Below are 18583 nucleotides of genomic sequence, written 5' to 3'. Positions count from 1 at the left end.
ATTCATTCATCACACAAATAGGGGGATGACTACCAAGGTATCCCAGGAGGGGTGGTGGAGGAGGGAAGGAAAATACCACACAGCACTTTAAGCACAGCACTTTAAAAGTTTACAACTTTAAAATTTATTGAATGACAGCCTTCTTTTTTTTGGGCAATCCTCTGTGGTGGAGTGGCTGGTTGGCCGGAGGCCCCCCCACCGCGTTCTTGGGCGTCTGGGTGTGGAGGCTATGGAACTTGGGGAGGAGGGCGGTTGGTTACAGAGGGGCTGCAGTGGCAGTCTGTGCTCCAGCTGCCTTTGCTGCAGCTCAACCATACACTGGAGCATACTGGTTTGGTCCTCCAGCAGCCTCAGCATTGAATCCTGCCTCCTCTCATCACGCTGCCGCCACCTTTGAGCTTCAGCCCTGTCTTCAGCCCGCCACTTACTCTCTTCAGCCCGCCACTTACTCTCTTCAGCCCTCCACCTCTCCTCCCGGTCATTTTGTGCTTTCCTGCACTCTGACATTATTTGCCTCCACGCATTCGTCTGTGCTCTGTCAGTGTGGGAGGACAGCATGAGCTCGGAGAACATTTCATCGCGAGTGCGTTTTTTTTTCTTTCTAAGCTTCACTAGCCTCTGGGAAGGAGAAGATCCTGTGATCATTGAAACACATGCAGCTGGTCGAGAAAAAAAAAGGGACAGCGGTATTTAAAAAGACACATTTTATAAAACAGTCGCTACACTCTTTCAGGGTAAACCTTGCTGTTAACATTACATACATAGCACATGTGCTTTCGTTACAAGGTCGCATTTTGCCTCCTCCCACCGCGTGAACGGATTTTGGTTGAATGCCAGCAAACATACACTGCAATGCTTTGTTCTACAGTGATTCCCCAGTACGTGTTGCTGGCCTGGAGTGGTAAAATGTCCTACCATGAAGGACGAAATAAGGCTGCCCTCCCCAGAAACCTTTTGCAAAGGCAGAACCACAAATGCCAGGGCAAAGTAATCCTTTCACATGCTTGCTTTTAAACCATGTATAGCATTTTAAAAGGTACACTCACCAGAGGTCCCTTCTCCGCCTGCTGAGTCCAGGAGGCAGCCTTGGGTGGGTTCGGGGGGTACTGGCTCCAGGTCTAGGGTGAGAAACAGTTCCTGGCTGTCGGGAAAACCGGTTTCTCCGCTTGCTTGCTGTGAGCTATCTACAACCTCCTCCTCATCATCTTCTTCGTCCCCAAAACCTACTTCCGTATTGCCTCCATCTCCATTGAAGGAGTCAAACAACACGGCTGGGGTAGTGGTGGCTGAACCCCCTAAAATGGCATGCAGCTCATCATAGAAGCGGCATGTTTGGGGCTCTGACCCAGAGCGGCTGTTCGCCTCTCTGGTTTTCTGGTAGGCTGGCCTCAGCTCCTTCAGTTTCACGCGGCACTGCTTCGGGTCCCTGTTATGGCCTCTGTCCTTCATGCCCTGGGAGATTTTCAGAAAGGTTTTGGCATTTCGAAAACTGGAACGGAGTTCTGATAGCACGGATTCCTCTCCCCAAACAGCGATCAGATCCCGTACCTCCCGTTCGGTCCATGCTGGAGCTCTTTTGCGATTCTGGGACTCCATCATGGTCACCTGTGCTGATGAGCTCTGCATGGTCACCTGCAGCTTGCCACGCTGGCCAAACAGGAAATGAGATTCAAAAGTTCGCAGTTCTTTTCCTGTTTACCTGGCCAGTGCATCTGAGTTGAGAGCGCTGTCCAGAGCGGTCAGAATGGAGCACTCTGGGATAGCTCCCGGAGGCCAATACCATCGAATTGTGTCCACAGTACCCCAAATTCGAGCCGGCAACGTCGATTTAAGCGCTAATCCACTTGTCAGGGGTGGAGTAAGGAAATCGATTTTAAGAGCCCTTTAAGTCGAAATAAAGGGCTTCATTGTGTGGACGGGTGCAGGTTTAAATCGATTTAACGCTGCTAAATTCGACCTAAAGTCCTAGTGTAGACCAGGGCTCTGATAGTGTGGCTGATGTGATTAGGCCTTATGATGGTGTCCCCTGAATAGATATGTGGACACAGTTGGCGACGGGCTTTGTTGCAAGGATAGGTTCCTGGGTTAGTGGTTCTGTTGTGTGGTATGTGGTTGCCGGTGAGTATTTGCTTCAGGTTGGGGGGCTGTCTGTAGGCAAGGACTGGCCTGTCTCCCAAGATTTGTGAGAGTGTTGGGTCAGCCTTCAGGATAGGTTGTAGATCCTTGATGATGTGTTGGAGAGGTTTTAGCTGGGGGCTGAAGGTGATGGCTAGTGGTGCTCTGTTATTTTCTTTGTTGGGCCTGTCCTGTAGTAGGTGACTTCTGGGTACTCTTCTGGCTCTGTCAATCTGTTTCTTCACTTCAGCAGGTGGGTATTGTAATTGTAAGAATGCTTGATAGAGATCTTGTAGGTGTTTGTCTCTGTCTGAGGGGTTGGAGCAAATGCGGTTGTATCGTAGAGCTTGGCTGTAGACAATAGATCTTGTGGTCTGGGTGAAAGCTGGAGGCATGTAGGTAGGAATAGCGGTGAGTAGGTTTCCAGTATAGCGTGGTGTTTATGTGACCATCGCTTATTAGCACTGTAGTGTCCAGGAAGTGGATCTTTTGTGTGGACTGGTCCAGGCTGAGGTTGATGGTGGGATGGAAATTGTTGAAATCATGGTGGAATTCCTCAAGGGCTTCTTTTCCATGGGTCCAGATATGAAGATGTCATCAATATAGCGCAAGTAGAGTAGGGGCATTAGGGGACGAGAGTTGAGGAAGCGTTGTTCTAAGTTAGCCATAAAAATGTTGGCATACTGTGGGGCCATGCAGGTACCCATAGCCGTGCTGCTGATTTGAAGGTATACATTGTCCCCAAATGTGAAATAGTTATGGGTGAGGACAAAGTCACAAAGTTCAGCCACCAGGGGTTTTCTTCCCCCCCTCCCCCGCCCCACTCTCATGCTGGTAATAGCTCATCTTAAGTGATCACTCTCCTTACAGTGTGTATGATAACACCCATTTTTTCATGTTCTGTGTGTATATAAATCTCCTCACTGTATTTTCCACTGAATGCATTCGATGAAGTGAGCTGTAGCTCACGAAAGCTTGTGCTCAAATAAATTGGTTAGTCTCTAAGGTGCCACAAGTACTCCTTTTCTTTTTGCGAATACAGACTAACACGGCTGCTACTCTGAAACCATTTTGAAAAGCTCCCCGCCTTGGGTTGCCAACCCTCCAGGATTGTTATGGCGTCTCCAGGAATTAATTATGTCATGTGATGAAACCTCCAGGAATATGTCTAACCAAAACTGGCAATCTGAGGCCCCTGCCAGCGTGACCTCACACGCACTGTGTGTGCAAGGTCATGATGGTTGGGGCGAAGCAGCACGCTCTTCAAAATGGCGTCCCCTGTCTGGGAGACCAGACAAAACCACATCCAGTTTTGTCTCCATACTGGACAGGGGACAGAACCATAGAAAAGAGCGCAGTCCGACTTAAAACCGGACGAATGGCCAGCCTACTGGTGCTAGGCTCTATACAAACACATAGTAAGGGACAATGTCTACCCCAAAGACAGTCTAAATCAGCAACACAGACAGAAATGCTGCCTGTTTTAAATGACTAATTATTGTTTGTGTATAAAATAGGGAAGACGTATGTTGAGGGGGACTCCGCAAAGAGGGTCAGGTTTCCAGAGGGAACTAGTTTGGCATGACATTTGGAGCTCAGGGATGTAACATGGGTTCCAACTGCTACTTGACAAACACAGGCCTGTCAACGTGTAGCACTGGCCTCTGAGCATGCTCAGTAAAGATCTTTCCTACAACTCTACCTACCTGCTGCATCAGTGATTGCTAATGAAAAATTCCCCTTTATGTCTTCGTTTTGTTTGGAACTTTTATGTATTTCTACTTCCACTGGACTTGATCTTACACTGCCATAGAGAGAATGCTGGGAATCCCCCAGTTCTCCGGCTCAGTTGCAACAGGGTTGCTAAAGCAGAATGTCAAAATGAGCCACAGTGACAGAAACCTGCCAGACACGGCACTGGCATCAAATTTGTTAGTATTACATAAGGTGAAGGACAAGCTCCTGATTAAAAAGAGGGAGGAGGAGTTGATATATAGAGGGAATATATCACAGATTCCTATTCAGGGAGCTAACAGAGCTGTTTATTTTGCTGACCTGGCATTCTTGACCTGACAGATTGAAGCAGGAAATGAACTTGTAGGAAGAACCTTGAAAACGTAACTGTGTGACCCATCTGCAGTGTTTCAAGGTATCATTGTCTGGGGATAGCAGAAGACACCGCTTCAGATACTAAAGCACAAACATTCCATTGCTTTGCTTCTGGCTTTAGGACTTTCAGTGCATACAGACAGTCTCTCTGGAATATCCCCCTGGATTTCATCGGGCTTTCAGCATTCTGATCAGGCTGCAGAAGCATTTGTTAGCACAGCTCCATGCCATTCTTTGCTCTATCCCAACAATGGTTTCTTGGAAGCCCTCCATGACACGTGGGGAACTTCGGATGCCATAAAAAAAAAAGCAGTGCCTTTCCACTGCAGTCTCCTGTGGTTTCCTTGGCAATCCATTACTGTCATACTGCAGAAAGAAGGCTGTGAAGAATAATTATACATATTTATCTGCTGTGCAACAGAATGAAAACAAAAGGTGAGACCAATGCTGCTCCATATTGAAATTGTGTGAGAGCGTCTTAGAATTTCTGTGAAGGACAAAACAACCCCAGCTTTGCAGATTCTTTCACAATTAGCTAAATCCTCTAGCATAAATCTGTCTGGAATCCAGCAGCATTATCACAGCTGTAAAAGCCTTGGCTAATATAAACTGTTCTTCTTTCAGAGGGAGTTTACTAAATATTTAGCTTTTATTTTTGCACTATCATCACAGTAACGCATAGCTCTTATCCAGCACTTCTCTTCCTTAGTTCCCAACTTAAGAACATAAGAACGGCCATATTGGGTCAGACCAATGGTACATCTCTCTCAGTATCCTGTCTTCTGACAGTGGCCAGTGCCAGATGCTTCAGAGGGAATGAACAGAACAGGGCAATTGTCAAGTGACCCATCCCCTGTCATCCGGTCCCAGCATCTGGCAGTCAGAAGCTTAGGGACACCCAGAGCATGGAGTTGCATCCCTGACCATCTTGGCGAATAGTTATTGATGGGCCTATCCTTCATGAGCTTGTCTCATTCTTTTTTGAATCCAGTTATACTTTTGGCCTCCACAACATCCCCTGGCAGTGAGTTCCACTGGTTGACTGTGTGTTGTGTGAAGAAGTCCTTATTCACTTTCTCCACATTCTTCATGATTCTATAGACCTCTGTCATATCCCCCCTTAGTCGTCTCTTTTCTATGCTGAACAGTCCCAGTCTTTTTTAATCTCCCCTCACATGGAATCTGTTCCATCCCCCTAATCATTTTTGTTGCCTTTCTCTGGACCTTTTCCAATTCTAATATATCTTTGTTGAGATGGGGTGACCGGAACCACATGCAGTAGTCAAGGTATGGGCATACCGTGGATTTCTATAGTGGCATTATGATATTTTCTGTCTTATTATCTGTCTCTTTCCTAGTGCTCCCTAACATTCTGTTAGGGTTTTTTTACTGCTGCTGTACATTGAGCAGATGTTTTCAGAGAACTATCCATAATGACTCCAAGATCTCTTTCTTGAGTGGTAACAGCTCATCACTTTATATATACAGTTGGGATTATGTTTTCCAATATGCATTACTTTGCACTTATCAACATTGAATTTCATCTGCCATTTTGTTGCCTAGTCATCCAGTTTTATGAGATCCCTTAATAATGCTTCGCAGTCAGCTGTGGACTTAACAATCTTGAGTAATTTTGTATCAGCAGCAAACTTTGACACCTTACTGTTCACCCCCTTTTCCAGATCATTTATGAATATGTTGACCAGCACTGGTCCCAGTACAGATCCTTGGGGAAACCCATTATTTACCTCTCTCCACTGTGAAAACCGACCATTTATCCCTACCCTTTGTTTCCTATCTTTTAACCAGTTACTGATCCATGAGAGGACCTTTGCTTTTATCCTTACTTTGCTTTAGAGCATTTGGAGTGGGAACTTACCAAAAGTCCAGGTACAACATATCAACTAGATCACCCTTGTCCACATGCTTGGTGACCCCCTCAAAGAATTCTAATAGATTGGTGAGGCGTGATTTCCCTTTGCAAAATGTTGACTCTTCTTCAACTTATCATGTTCATCTATGTGTCTGATAAGTCTGTTCTTTACTATAATTTCAACAAATCACCGATGGAAACTTTTTTTAAAAATCAGTGTTAAGTTAGCTATCCTCCCATCATCTGGTACTGGGATTGATTTAAACAATAGGTTACATACCACAGTTAGTTAGTTCTACAATTTCATATTTGAGTCCTTCAGAGCTCTTGGGTAAGTATCTTTTGGTCCTGGTGACTTATTGCTATTTAATTTATCAATTTGTTTCAAAACCTCCTCCATTGACTCTTCAGTCTGGGCCAGTTCCTTAGATTTGTCACCTAATAAGAATGGCTGAGGTGTGGGAATCTCCCTCACCTCCTCAACCATGAAGACCAATGCAAAGAATTCATTTGGCTTCTCTTCAATAATCTTGTCTTCTTTGAGTGCTCCTTTAGCCCCTCGATCATCCAGTGGCCCCACTGACTGTTTGGCAGACTTCCTGCTTCTGATGCACTTTAAAAAATTTTCTGTTAGTTTTTGTGTCTTTTGCTAGTTACTCTTCACATTTTTATTTTTTTGTGGCCTGCCTTATTATATTTTTAAACTGGACTTGCCAGAGTTATACTCCTTTCTATTTTCCTCACTAGGATTTGATGTCCAATTTTTAAAGGATGTCTTTTAGCCACTAACTGCCTCTCTTATTCTGCTGTTTAGCCATAGTGGTATTCTTTTGGTGGTCTTACTGATTTTTTATTTTTTACTTTGGGGTATGCATTTAGTTTGATCCTCTATTATGGAGTTTTAAAATAGTTTCCATGCAACTTGCAGGCATTCCACTCTTGTGACTGTTCTTTTAATTTCCATTTAACTAACATCCTCATTTTTGTGTAATTCTCCTTTTTGAAGTTAAATGCTACAATAGTGGTTTCTTTGTCATTTCCTACTTGGATGTTAATTTTAATTACATTATGGTCACTATTACTGAGCAGTTCAGCTATATTCACCTCTTGGACAAGAGCCTGTGTGCCACTTAGGACTAAATCAAGAACTGCCTCTCCCCTTGTGGATTCCAGGGCTAGCTGCTCCAAGAAGCAGTCATTGATAGTGTATAAACATTGTATTTCTGCATCCTGTCCTGAGGTGAAATGTATCCAGCTGTTGGGAATGGGCCACATCCACCATGATTGAATTGGCCTCGTTAGCACGACAAAAAGTAATTTTCCCTCTGTTGATATTCACCCCTTTTTGGCAACTGTTGGGAATGGGCCACATCCACCCTAATTGAATTGGCCTTGTTAGCACTGACCCCCCACTCAGTAAGGCAACTTCCATCTTTTCACATGCTATATATTTATACCTGCCTACTGTATTTTCACTCCACGCATCTGATGATAATTTAATTGGGGATTGGTCCTGCTTTGAGCAGGGGGTTGGACTAGATGACCTCCTGAGGTCCCTTCCAACCCTGATATTCTATGATGAAATAGATTATAGCCCATGAAAGCTTATGCCCAAATACATTTGTTAGTCTCTAAGGTGCCACAAGGATTCCTCATTGTTTTTGCTGAAATCCCCCATTATTAGCAGGTTTTCTGTTTTTGTAGCCTCTCTAATCCCCCTGAGCATTTCACAGTCACCATCACCATCCTGCTCAGGAGTATATTGCTACTGTGATACTCTTAATATTCATGCATGGAATTTCTAGGTCAGTATCTGCATATTACAAGTGAGGAAACTGAGGTACAGAGTGAAAGTGACGTGCCCAGAGTGATAGAAAGAGCTGGGAAAGAACCCAGGTTGTCTGAGTCCCAGTCTAGCACTCTACCCACTAGTCCATGCTGCCCTAGCCAAAAGCCTTTCCTTTCACAAAGCTAGAAAGAGAGGTATAACAAGATCCAATGACAGCAAGCTGAAGCTAAACAACTTCAGAGGAGAACTAGTGCAGATTTTTAACAGTGAAAGCAATTAACTGTTGGAACAGCTTCCCCGGGGACATGGTGGCTTCTTGAGCATTTGCTGTCATTAAGTCAAGCCTGGCTGTCTTTCCAAAACAATGCTATAACTCGTAGAAAAGTTATGGGCTTCTGCAGAAATTAATGGATGAGGTTCCCTGAACGGTTGTACAGGAGGTCAGACTAGATGATCATAATGGTCCCTTCTGGCTTCAAAACTGAGATATCTATAAATAAAAAAACCACTTGTTTAACATTATTCCTTTGCTGCATTTGCATGAGGTCATTTACATGGCCCAAGCAGTATGCCCATTGCTGTTAGCCTCATTGGCTGACTGTTTGCTTTTGCTTGGACTGATGCCTGTATCTCATTTTGCTCTCCCGCCCACGCCAAGGACAGTACTTCCAGGGTCAGGGCCTTAGCTGCAATAGAGATATGCACAGACAGAAAAGTGTCCTAAGAAGAACTCTGTGAAGCTCAAAAGCTCATCTCTCTCACGAACATAAGTTGGTCCAATAAAAGATATCATCTCACCCCCCTTGACTCTGATACAGGAAGATATTTAAGCACATGCTTAATGTTAAGCGTGTGAGCCGTCCTGTTGAGGGATTCACAGGCTTACGATTAGGCATGTGGTTACATAGCATCTTGATTAAGCATCATAGTTACGGTGGGTTTATATTGCTTGGAGCAGCTTTTAACTATGGAGCTGTTAGCTCATGTCTACATAATTGGATGCTGTGAAGCAAGCCAATAAGCAGGAAGTGGAGGAAGCCTGGTTCTGCAGTGCTGGTCTGCAGAGGAGAGATCAAAGTGGCCTCTGCATTTCTGCAACAAAACGCCCCACCAGATATTAACCTAAATGTTTCTCAGTGGCAGTTTAAATAAAATCAGTGTTTTTTCTCCTATGCCCTGGAGTGCAAAGCTGGGTCACACATCAACTCCAACTGCATCACTTTTTGGTTCCATATGACAACATTCTAGCTACCTCGACCATGTCACTGCACTCGATCCCCATCAGTAGTTTGTATTTTTGCTGCCAGAAAAATAGAAAATAAATGAAATAACCCTCATGGTAATAGTGTACCGAGATTGATTGATTGATCAATGCATACAATATTAATGAAATGCCAGCCAGCTCCAACTAAGGGCCACGTTTTAAGCTGGTATAAATTGGTGTAGCTTCATTTCATAGAACCATAGGGTTAGAAGGGACCACACAGGTCATCTAGTCTAACCCCCATAATAAGCGAGCACTTTGCCATTTGAGCTAATTCCCCATCACCTCACAGGCAATAGTGGAGTTATGTTGATTTTATACTAGCTGGGAATCTGGCCTTAACTGGCCAAGCCTAACTTTTATTTAAAAAACACCCCCATACTAAACTTATGGGTCTGTTGCAACACACAGGCACCCTTTGACCAAAATGAGAAGCTCCAGAATCTGTGTTGATGAACTAATGGTGGGATGGATTTCAGCTACTGGAAGAGTACTTTACATGGGTTTGAAGGGATTTAATGGCCAAATGTGGGACTAGCACAGAACTTAAACTAGTGCCTGCCCTGGACTTAGTATTTAGGATCTTCAGCAAAAAGGAGGAAGCCTGCATGAGCATGTTCATGCAGTAGCATTGCAGATTTCTGTGCGTAGCCTCACTAGGTTCACCTGACACGTGGATCACGATGGAGCAGATTTGTCCCAGCCCTCTGTGGTTAAAAGAAGGATGAGCCAAAATGAGAAATAAACTCTAGTAAAAATGGACAACACACACTGAACTCAAAGAGAAGGGGTCTGGGCTTCAAAGAACAAGTACAAGAAGACTAACATGACTCTGCTAATAACTCGGAGTCCATCTCAAGACGGACAGAACAGAATTATATCAGCCTCTCCAAAATCCAGGATTCCTCAACTCTTATGACTGTCCATTCCAGTGCTTCACCACCCGCCTAGTGAAATAGTTTTTCCTAATATCCAACCTAGACCTCCCCCACTGCAACTTGAGACCATTGCTCCTTGTTCTGTCATCTGCCACCACTGAGAACAGCCCAGCTCCATCCTCTTTGGAACCACTCTTCTCTTCTGTAGACTAAATAACCCCAGTTCCCTCAGCCTCTCCTCATAAGTCATGTGCCCCAGACCCCTAATCATTTTCGTTGCCCTCCACTGGACTCTCTCCAATTTGTCCACATCCTTTCTGTAGTGGGGGGGACCAAAACTGGATGCAATACTCCAGATGTGGCATCACCACGGCCAAATAGAGGGGAATAATCACTTCCCCCGATCTGCTGGCAATGCTCCTACTAATGCAGCCCAATATGCTGTTAGCCTTCTTGGCAACAAGGGCACACTGTTATCTCATATCCAACTTCTCATGTACTGTAATCCCCAGGTCCTTAGCCAGTCAGTCCCCAGCCAGTAGCAGTGCATAGGATTCTTCCATCCTGAGTAAAGGACTCTGCACTTGTCCTTGTTGAACCTCATCAGATTTCTTTTGGACCAATCCTCCAATTTGTCTGGACCCTATCCCTACCCTCCAGCATATCTACCTCTCCCCTCAGCTTAGTGTCATCTGCGAACTTGCTGAGGGTACAATCCACCCCATCATCCAGATCATTTATGAAGATGTTGAACAAAACCAGCCCCAGGACCAACCGCTGGGGCACTCCGCTTGATACTGGCTGCCAACTAGACATCGAGCTGTTGATTACTACCCGTTGAACCTGACAATCTAGCCAGCTTTCTATCCACCTTATAGTCCATTCATCCAATTCATACTTTTTTCACTTGCTGGCAAGAATACTGTGGGAGACCATATCAAAGCGTTGCTAAAGTCAAGGTATATCACGTCCACTGCTATCCCCATATCCACTGAGCCAGTTCTCTCATCATATAAGGCAATCAGGTTGGTCAGGCATGACTGGCCCTTAGTGAATCCAAGCTGACTGTTTCTGATCACCTTCCTCTCCTCCAAGTGCTTCAAAATGGATTCCTTGAGGACCTGCTCCATGATTTTTCCAGGAACTGAGATGAGGCTGACTGGTCTGTAGTTCCCAGATTCTCCTTCTTCCCTTTTTTAAAGATGGGCACTATATTTGCCTTTTTTCCAATCGTCCGGGACCTCCCCCAAGCGCCATGAGTTTTGAAAGGTAATGGCCAATGGCTCTGCAGTCACATCAGCCAACTCTCTCAGCACCCTCGGATGCAGCGCATCTGGGCCCATCGACTTGTGCATGTCCAGCTTTTCTAAATAGTCCTTAACCTGTTCTTTCACCACTGAGGGCTGGTCACCTCCTTCCCATACTGTGCTGCCCAGGACAGCAGTCAGGGAGCTGACCTGGTCTATGAAGACTGAGGCAAAAAAAGCATTGAGTCCTTCAGCTTTTTCTACATCAGCTGTCACTAGGTTGCCTCCCCCAATCAGTAAGGGTCCCACACTTTCCCTGACCTTCTTCTTATTGCTAACATACCTGTAGAAATCCTTCTTGTTACCCTTCACATCCCTTTCAATGCAACTCCAATTGTGCTTTGGCCTTCCTGATTACGCCCCTGCATACTCGAGCAATATTTTTATACTCCTCCCTAGTCATCTGTCCAAGTTTCCACTTCTCATAAGCTTCCTTTTTGTGTTTAAGCTCACTGAAGATTTCTCTGTTAAGTCAAGCTGGTCGCCTGCCATATTTGCTATTCCACCTCACACTCTGCCTGGCAGGCAGTTACTCCAGCAGCTCCTGGATGTCGGCCTTCCCTCCACTGAGCATGACAGCTCTCCTGAGTCTGCTTGTTCTATTCAGCACACTGGGCTAGTGTGAGCTAGCCCAGTGCCATGTAACCCCTCCGTGTGGTGCTCTGTCCCTCACGAGTGGTGGCTGCTAGGCCGTAAGAACATAAGAACAGCCATACTGAGTCAGACCAAAGGTCCATCTACCCCAGTATCCTGTCTTTTGATAGTGTCCAGTGCCAGGTGCCCCAGAATGAATGAACAGAACAAGTAATAATCAAGTGATCCATCCCCTGTCGTCCATTCCCAGCTTCCGGCAAACAGAGGATAGGGACACCATCCCTGTCCATCCTGGCTAATAGCCATTGATGGACCTATCCTCCATGAACTTATCTAGTTCTTTTTTGAACCCTGTTATAGTCTTGGCCTTTACAGCATCCTCTGGCAAAGAGTTCCACAGATTGACTGTGCGTGGTGTGAAAAAATACTTCCTTTTGTTTGTTTTAAACCTGCTGCCTATTAATTTCATTTCTTTTGTTTATGAGGAGTAAATAACACTTCCTTATTTACTTTCTCCACACCAGTCATGATTTTATAGACCTCTATCATATCCCCCTGTAGTCATCTCTTTTCCAAGCTGAAAATTCCCAGTCTTATTAATCATATGGAAGCTGTTTCATAACCCTAATCATTTTCGTTGCCCTTTTCTGAACCTTTTCCAATTCCAATATATCTATTTTGAGATGGGGCAACCTTTTTTGAGTTGGCCTTGCACTCTACATTGCCCAAGGTAACACAGCCTCTCACATCAAATTGTTTTTGAGACTCAGTTAAAGCTGGAGACAAGCAGACTGGACAAACTGGATGGTTTAGATTAAAAGCAATGTGCTAAGGGGTCCGCAAGGCTGCTGATAAGGTCCCAGGTTGGCATGGCAATGAGCTGAAATATTCCAGAGATCGGAGGGGGATGTTTATAGCTGAAATCACTGAAAGGTTGTTTCATTGTTCATGTTAATGAGATGATGCTGCCACCCCTTCCTGGGCATTGTTTATCTGGGGGACTCAGTGGGGGCAGAGAGACAGGTTGGCTGGAACGAGTGAGCTGTACCTTCATGGCTGCCATCCACCATTTCCTGAGACTGCAGGATCCACCAGTGTGTCTTCATCATCTTGATGGTGAAAGACATCTTGGTCAGACCAGGCTAGGGTGCGGGAACCAGATGACAATCTTAAATGACAATAGCCACATGCTTACACTACACCAAATGACACCAGCTGAATTCTACAAAAGAAGCCATGGTTAGAGCTTATTGATGTACTCATTGCAATTAATGTAGCCTTTTTCCCCCTCTGTTGGTGAGTTCTCCATGAACAGGCTGTGACTTTTAGGGCTTCGTAGGTTCTTCTCTATTGTTTGTCAAATAGACGGTGCAAACAGATTGGCTCCTGACTTGTTTGCAAACTGATCAGTGTGGTCCAGATCCTCAATATCCAGTATATTGATTCCTGTGGGAGTCAGGCACCTAAATACCTTCAAATATCTGAGCCTTATAGTATTCAATATTCATCAGTGGAGTTGGTCAAAATATTTTGACCGAACAATTTTCCTAATTTTTACTACATTCTCAGATATTCTGATGGGAAGGTTTGAAAGGTTTGCGGATGATACTAAACTGGGAGGAGTGGTAGATACGCTGGAGGGGAGGGATAGGATACAGAAGGACCTAGACAAATTGGAGGATTGGGCCAAAAGAAATCTGATGAGGTTCAATAAGGATAAGTGCAGGGTCCTGCACTTAGGATGGAAGAATCCAATGCACCGCTACAGACTAGAGACCGAATGGCTAGGCAGCAGTTCTGCGGAAAAGGACCTAGGGGTGACAGTGGACAAGAAGCTGGATATGAGTCAGCAGTGTGCCCTTGTTGCCAAGAAGGCCAATGGCATTTTGGGATGTATAAGTAGGGGCATTGCCAGCAGATCGAGGGACGTGATCGTTCCCCTCTATTCGACATTGGTGAGGCCTCATCTGGAGTACTGTGTCCAGTTTTGGGCCCCACACTACAAGAAGGATGTGGAAAAATTGGAGAGGGTCCAGCGAAGGGCAACAAAAATGATTAGGGGTCTAGAACACATGACTTATGAGGAGAGGCTGAGGGAGCTGGGATTGTTTAGCCTGCAGAAGAGAAGAATGAGGGGGGATTTGATAGCTGCTTTCAACTACCTGAAAGGGGGTTCCAAAGAGGATGGCTCTAGACTGTTCTCAATGGTAGCAGATGACAGAACGAGGAGTAATGGTCTCAAGTTGCAGTGGGGGAGGTTTAGATTGGATATTAGGAAAAACTTTTTCACTAAGAGGGTGGTGAAACACTGGAATGCATTACCTAGGGAGGTGATAGAATCTCCTTCCTTAGAGGTTTTTAAGGTCAGGCTTGACAAAGCCCTGGCTGGGATGATTTAACTGGGAATTGGTCCTGCTTCGAGCAGGGGGTTGGACTAGATGACCTTCAGGGGTCCCTTCCAACCCTGATATTCTATGATTCTATGAAACAAAAATTTTCACTTCCAATTGACAGTTTGAAATGAAACTTTTCATTTCACTCAAAAGTCAACAATTTTTCATGTCAACATTTCCAAATAGCAAATTCTTAGAACTTGTCATTCCACATTTTTATTCTGTTTCAGCATAAAAACAAATGTCAAAATACTGAATTTCCCAGAGGAAGAAATTCTGTTTTCTGAACAGCTCTACTGATGAGCTGCTATTCATACAATGTGATTGGTTTGTATCATAATAGGATGGCCTATAAACTCAGTTAGGCCACCTTTCTAGCCCCTATTAAACAAGATGCTTATGCAGATGCTTAATCTGCAGCACATGAGGAATCTCACTGATTTCAGTGTTGAACTGGTACCTCTGTTTGTGAAGTAATTCTCCATCAACAGGTAGGTTGTGATTTCTATTAATTGGTTTACAGTTTGTAATTGTTGAACAAATCTTTTGCAGATAAGAGGGGAGCTTCTCCTCCTGGCTGTGAGACCATTTCCAGTGTGAATACTCTCTTGTATGTTCACTTTTGTTGAGGCCTTGGCTTTAGAGAATGTTCTTGTCCATAAAAGTTGCTGACCTGAACATTCATGATTTCGCATATACAAGGGGTGACAAATACCAATGCAGTAAATTGGCAGGTTTTATGCACCAAGAGATTTGAAAAGTTGCATTTGATTTTAGATTGTAAGCTGTTTGGGGCAGGAACTCTGATTTACTATATGTTCAACAACAATAACTTGCCCAACGCTAACAATGTTCTCAAGCAATTCAATACTTCTGAGTGGAATTTACTTACTATTAACATTTTACTGAGGTTTGCAACACCAGAGTGCAAGGGAACAAGGCCTGGAACTGGCCAGCTCCATCCAATTAGCCCTGCCCACCTGACCTGGGATGGGGTGTGGGGTTTAATTATTAGAACCAGCTGGATATGGAGGAGCTCCTTCTCCTATAAAGAGCAGCAGGAAGCTGGTAGGGGAGACAACTAGAGTGAAGCTGTAGTAAGAGACTTCAGCAGAAGCCAGTTGCTTCCCCAGACAGGGAATGGCTGCTACAATTGAGCGGTCTGCAGCAGAGAACAGTGAGTCTTAAGGGAAAGGGTTCCCCACAGAGAGGGTCTGGGAGACCCTCTGCAGGGAACAGTGGGAGTAGGGACTTGATGGCAATTTGAGATCTCTCTGTTGGTAATTTTGTTATGTGACTAAATCCAGCCCCTGGGATGGGTGTTGTTGAAGCAGAGAAGAGTTTGTTTTGGTAACTTGATTGGGAGAGCCCTGAAAAGTGGGGAAACTGGGGCAGGGCTACTGCAGAGCAACCTCTGCCCACAATGGGGCACTTGGGAGGCAGCCAGCCCCTTCACACAGAACATACAGTTGGGGTGACCAGATAGCAAGTGTGAAAAACTGGGAGGGGTAATAGCCACTGTCAAGGTTCCTTCCCCATTCTGAACTCTAGGGTACAGATGTTGGGACCTGCATGAAAGACCCCCTAAGCTTATTTTTACCAGCTTAGATTACAAACTTTGCCTTGTCCTTGAACCCTATGCTGCCACCACCAAGCGTGTTCAACAAAGAACAGGGAAAGAGCCCACTTGGAGATATCTTCCCCCAAAATATCCCCCCAAGCCCTACACCCCCTTTCCTGAGGAAGGCTTGATAAAAATCCTCACCAATTTGTACAGGTGAACACAGACCCAAACCCTTGGATCTTAAGAACAATTGAAAAATCAATCAGGTTCTTAAAAGAAGAATTTTAATTAAAGTAAAAGAATCACCTCTGTAAAATCAGGATGGTAAATACCTTACAGGATAATCAGATTCAAAACATAGAGAATCCCTCTAGGCAAAACCTTAAGTTACAAAAAGACACAAAAACAGGAATATACATTCCATTCAGCACAGCTTATTTTACCAGCCATTAAACATAAGGAAATCTAACGCATTTCTAGCTAGATGACTTACTAACTTAACAGGAGTTGTAAGGCTGTATTCCTGATCTGTTCCCGGCAAAAGCATCACACAGACAGACAAACCCTTTGTTTCCCCCTCCAGCTTTGAAAGTATCTTGTCCCCTCATTGGTCATTTTGGTCAGGTGCCAGCGAGGTTATCTTAGCTTCTTATCTTTGCAGTGGGGGAGGTTTAGGTTGGATATTAGGAAAAACTTTTTCACTAGGAGGGTGGTGAAACACTGGAATGCGTTACCTAGGGAGGTGGTAGAATCTCCTTCCTTAGAAGTTTTTTAAGGTCAGGCTTGACAAAGCCCTGATTTAATTGGGGATTGGTCCTGCTTTGAGCAGGGGGTTGGACTAGATGACCTCCTGAGGTTCCTTCCAACCCTGATATTCTATGATTCTTAACCCTTTACAGGTGAAAGGGTTTTGCCTCTGGCCAGGAAGGATTTTATAGCACTGTATACAGAAAGGTGATTACCCTTCCCTTTATTTTTATGATAGCCACCTATATAAGAAAAAGCCCCGAATATCAGGACTGTCCCTATAAAATAGGGACATCTGGTCACCCTACATACAGCTAAGATTTACTTGTAATGATTATCTATCCATCCCCAAACATCTTCCCATAGACTAATTAATAATTCAGTCCAAAACCAAAAGAAATAACAAAATAAAACCCTGTGACTTGAGCAGGGGGTTGGACTAGATGACCTCCTGTGGTCCCTTCCAACCCTGATATTCTGTGAGTCTATGACTTACAAAAAGCAAGCAAAACCAGAACCACATCTGAGTTGAAAGTGGAACGCATACTCCAAGGTCACAGACCAGATCCTAAACTGGTACCAACGGCCCCAACTCCGGAACTTCAGTAGAAATATCTTGACTTACAGCTCCTGAGGATCTGGCCCATTGACGTTCAGCGTATAACAATCTGTCAGACAGCTAGAGCACTACCTCTTATATTATCAATACACTCTAGAAATGGCATCCATGAAAGGTGGGTCCCTCTCAGGCAGAGATGAAGACCTTTGTTCTGAGCTATATGATAATTTGGTGGTGTACCCAAGCCACAACCAGGTTTTCTGATGTTGCTATGAGGTCTTTGGTACTGGTTTCAAATCTACCCCTTGCCGTATATGAAAGGATAGAAATGTGAATAATTTTTCTGTGTTGCTAGCTGACCCACCTGAAATCCACTACATTGCACAGGTAGAGAGAGCTGGTTAGCAGAGGGAAAGGATTGGTTTGCTAGGGGTTCCACAAGAAATGCAGCGTATGAAAATAAGGGTGAATGCTCAAGGCGGCTTTTCAAAGATCTGCACATCGTTTTATTTGTCTGAAATGCATCAGGATCAATGGAAGTCACATAATACTTAAATATCAAAATGTACTTCACAGAATTTTTCCTATTTACTTTTATCTTTCTGACAAACAGAAAAGGACACCTACCCCTAGGCTTAAAGCCAGCTTATATTGCAGATATAAAATATCACACCGTTCCTGGCTGTTAATAAGTTACTGAGAGTCTTCAGAGATTCCATGCTTATTAATAAATGACTTAAGATTGTAAATGAGTAAGAAATCTGAAGGCAGTCTCTGTTTGTGACTTCTCCTGTTCTCTAGCATGGCAGGGGGTCTGGGCAGGGGAGAGCAGTGAATCAATAGCCTAAATGCAACATTGTTTATTTATGTAACAAAACAAGCCATGGGAAGATGCAAAGGAAAATTATTTCCCAGTAACTCAGATAACGAAGTTTGAATTTAAGGGCCCTGGGTTCAGAACAGATACCCTAATCCAGCAATGCACTTACATACATACTTAAGTGTAAGCACTGGTTGATATCCTAGTGACCTCAGAGTGATGTGAACTGCACCGGGGTAGCCCAGGGAAGAACTGTGAGAGAGACTCGCTGTCCTACGCCTGATCTCCTCTTGCTCCAGTAGGGACGTCTAGCATATTCATCTCTCTGCCCAAGCAGCTCCTCAGATAGGGCTAATGCAGCCCTGCTAGGGAGCACAGGGCTTTCTTAACTGATGTAGCCAGGTACCTAGAGCCATAAGGGATGTCTGAAACTGACTCATCTCATCAGCAGTTTGTCTGAAGGGTCAGCCTGAGAAGTCGCCTGCCTTGCCCACTCCAAGTGAAGCCCTAACAATCTGGGCCATCAGCTGGCTTCCACCTGTAATCAGCATCAGATATTAGACTCAGTTGG

Source organism: Caretta caretta, chromosome 5 (genome assembly GCF_965140235.1).
Source record: "Caretta caretta isolate rCarCar2 chromosome 5, rCarCar1.hap1, whole genome shotgun sequence".
NCBI lineage: Eukaryota > Metazoa > Chordata > Testudines > Cheloniidae > Caretta > Caretta caretta.
The sequence above is the reverse complement of the archived record's forward strand: the minus strand, read 5'-3'. Positions refer to the sequence as shown.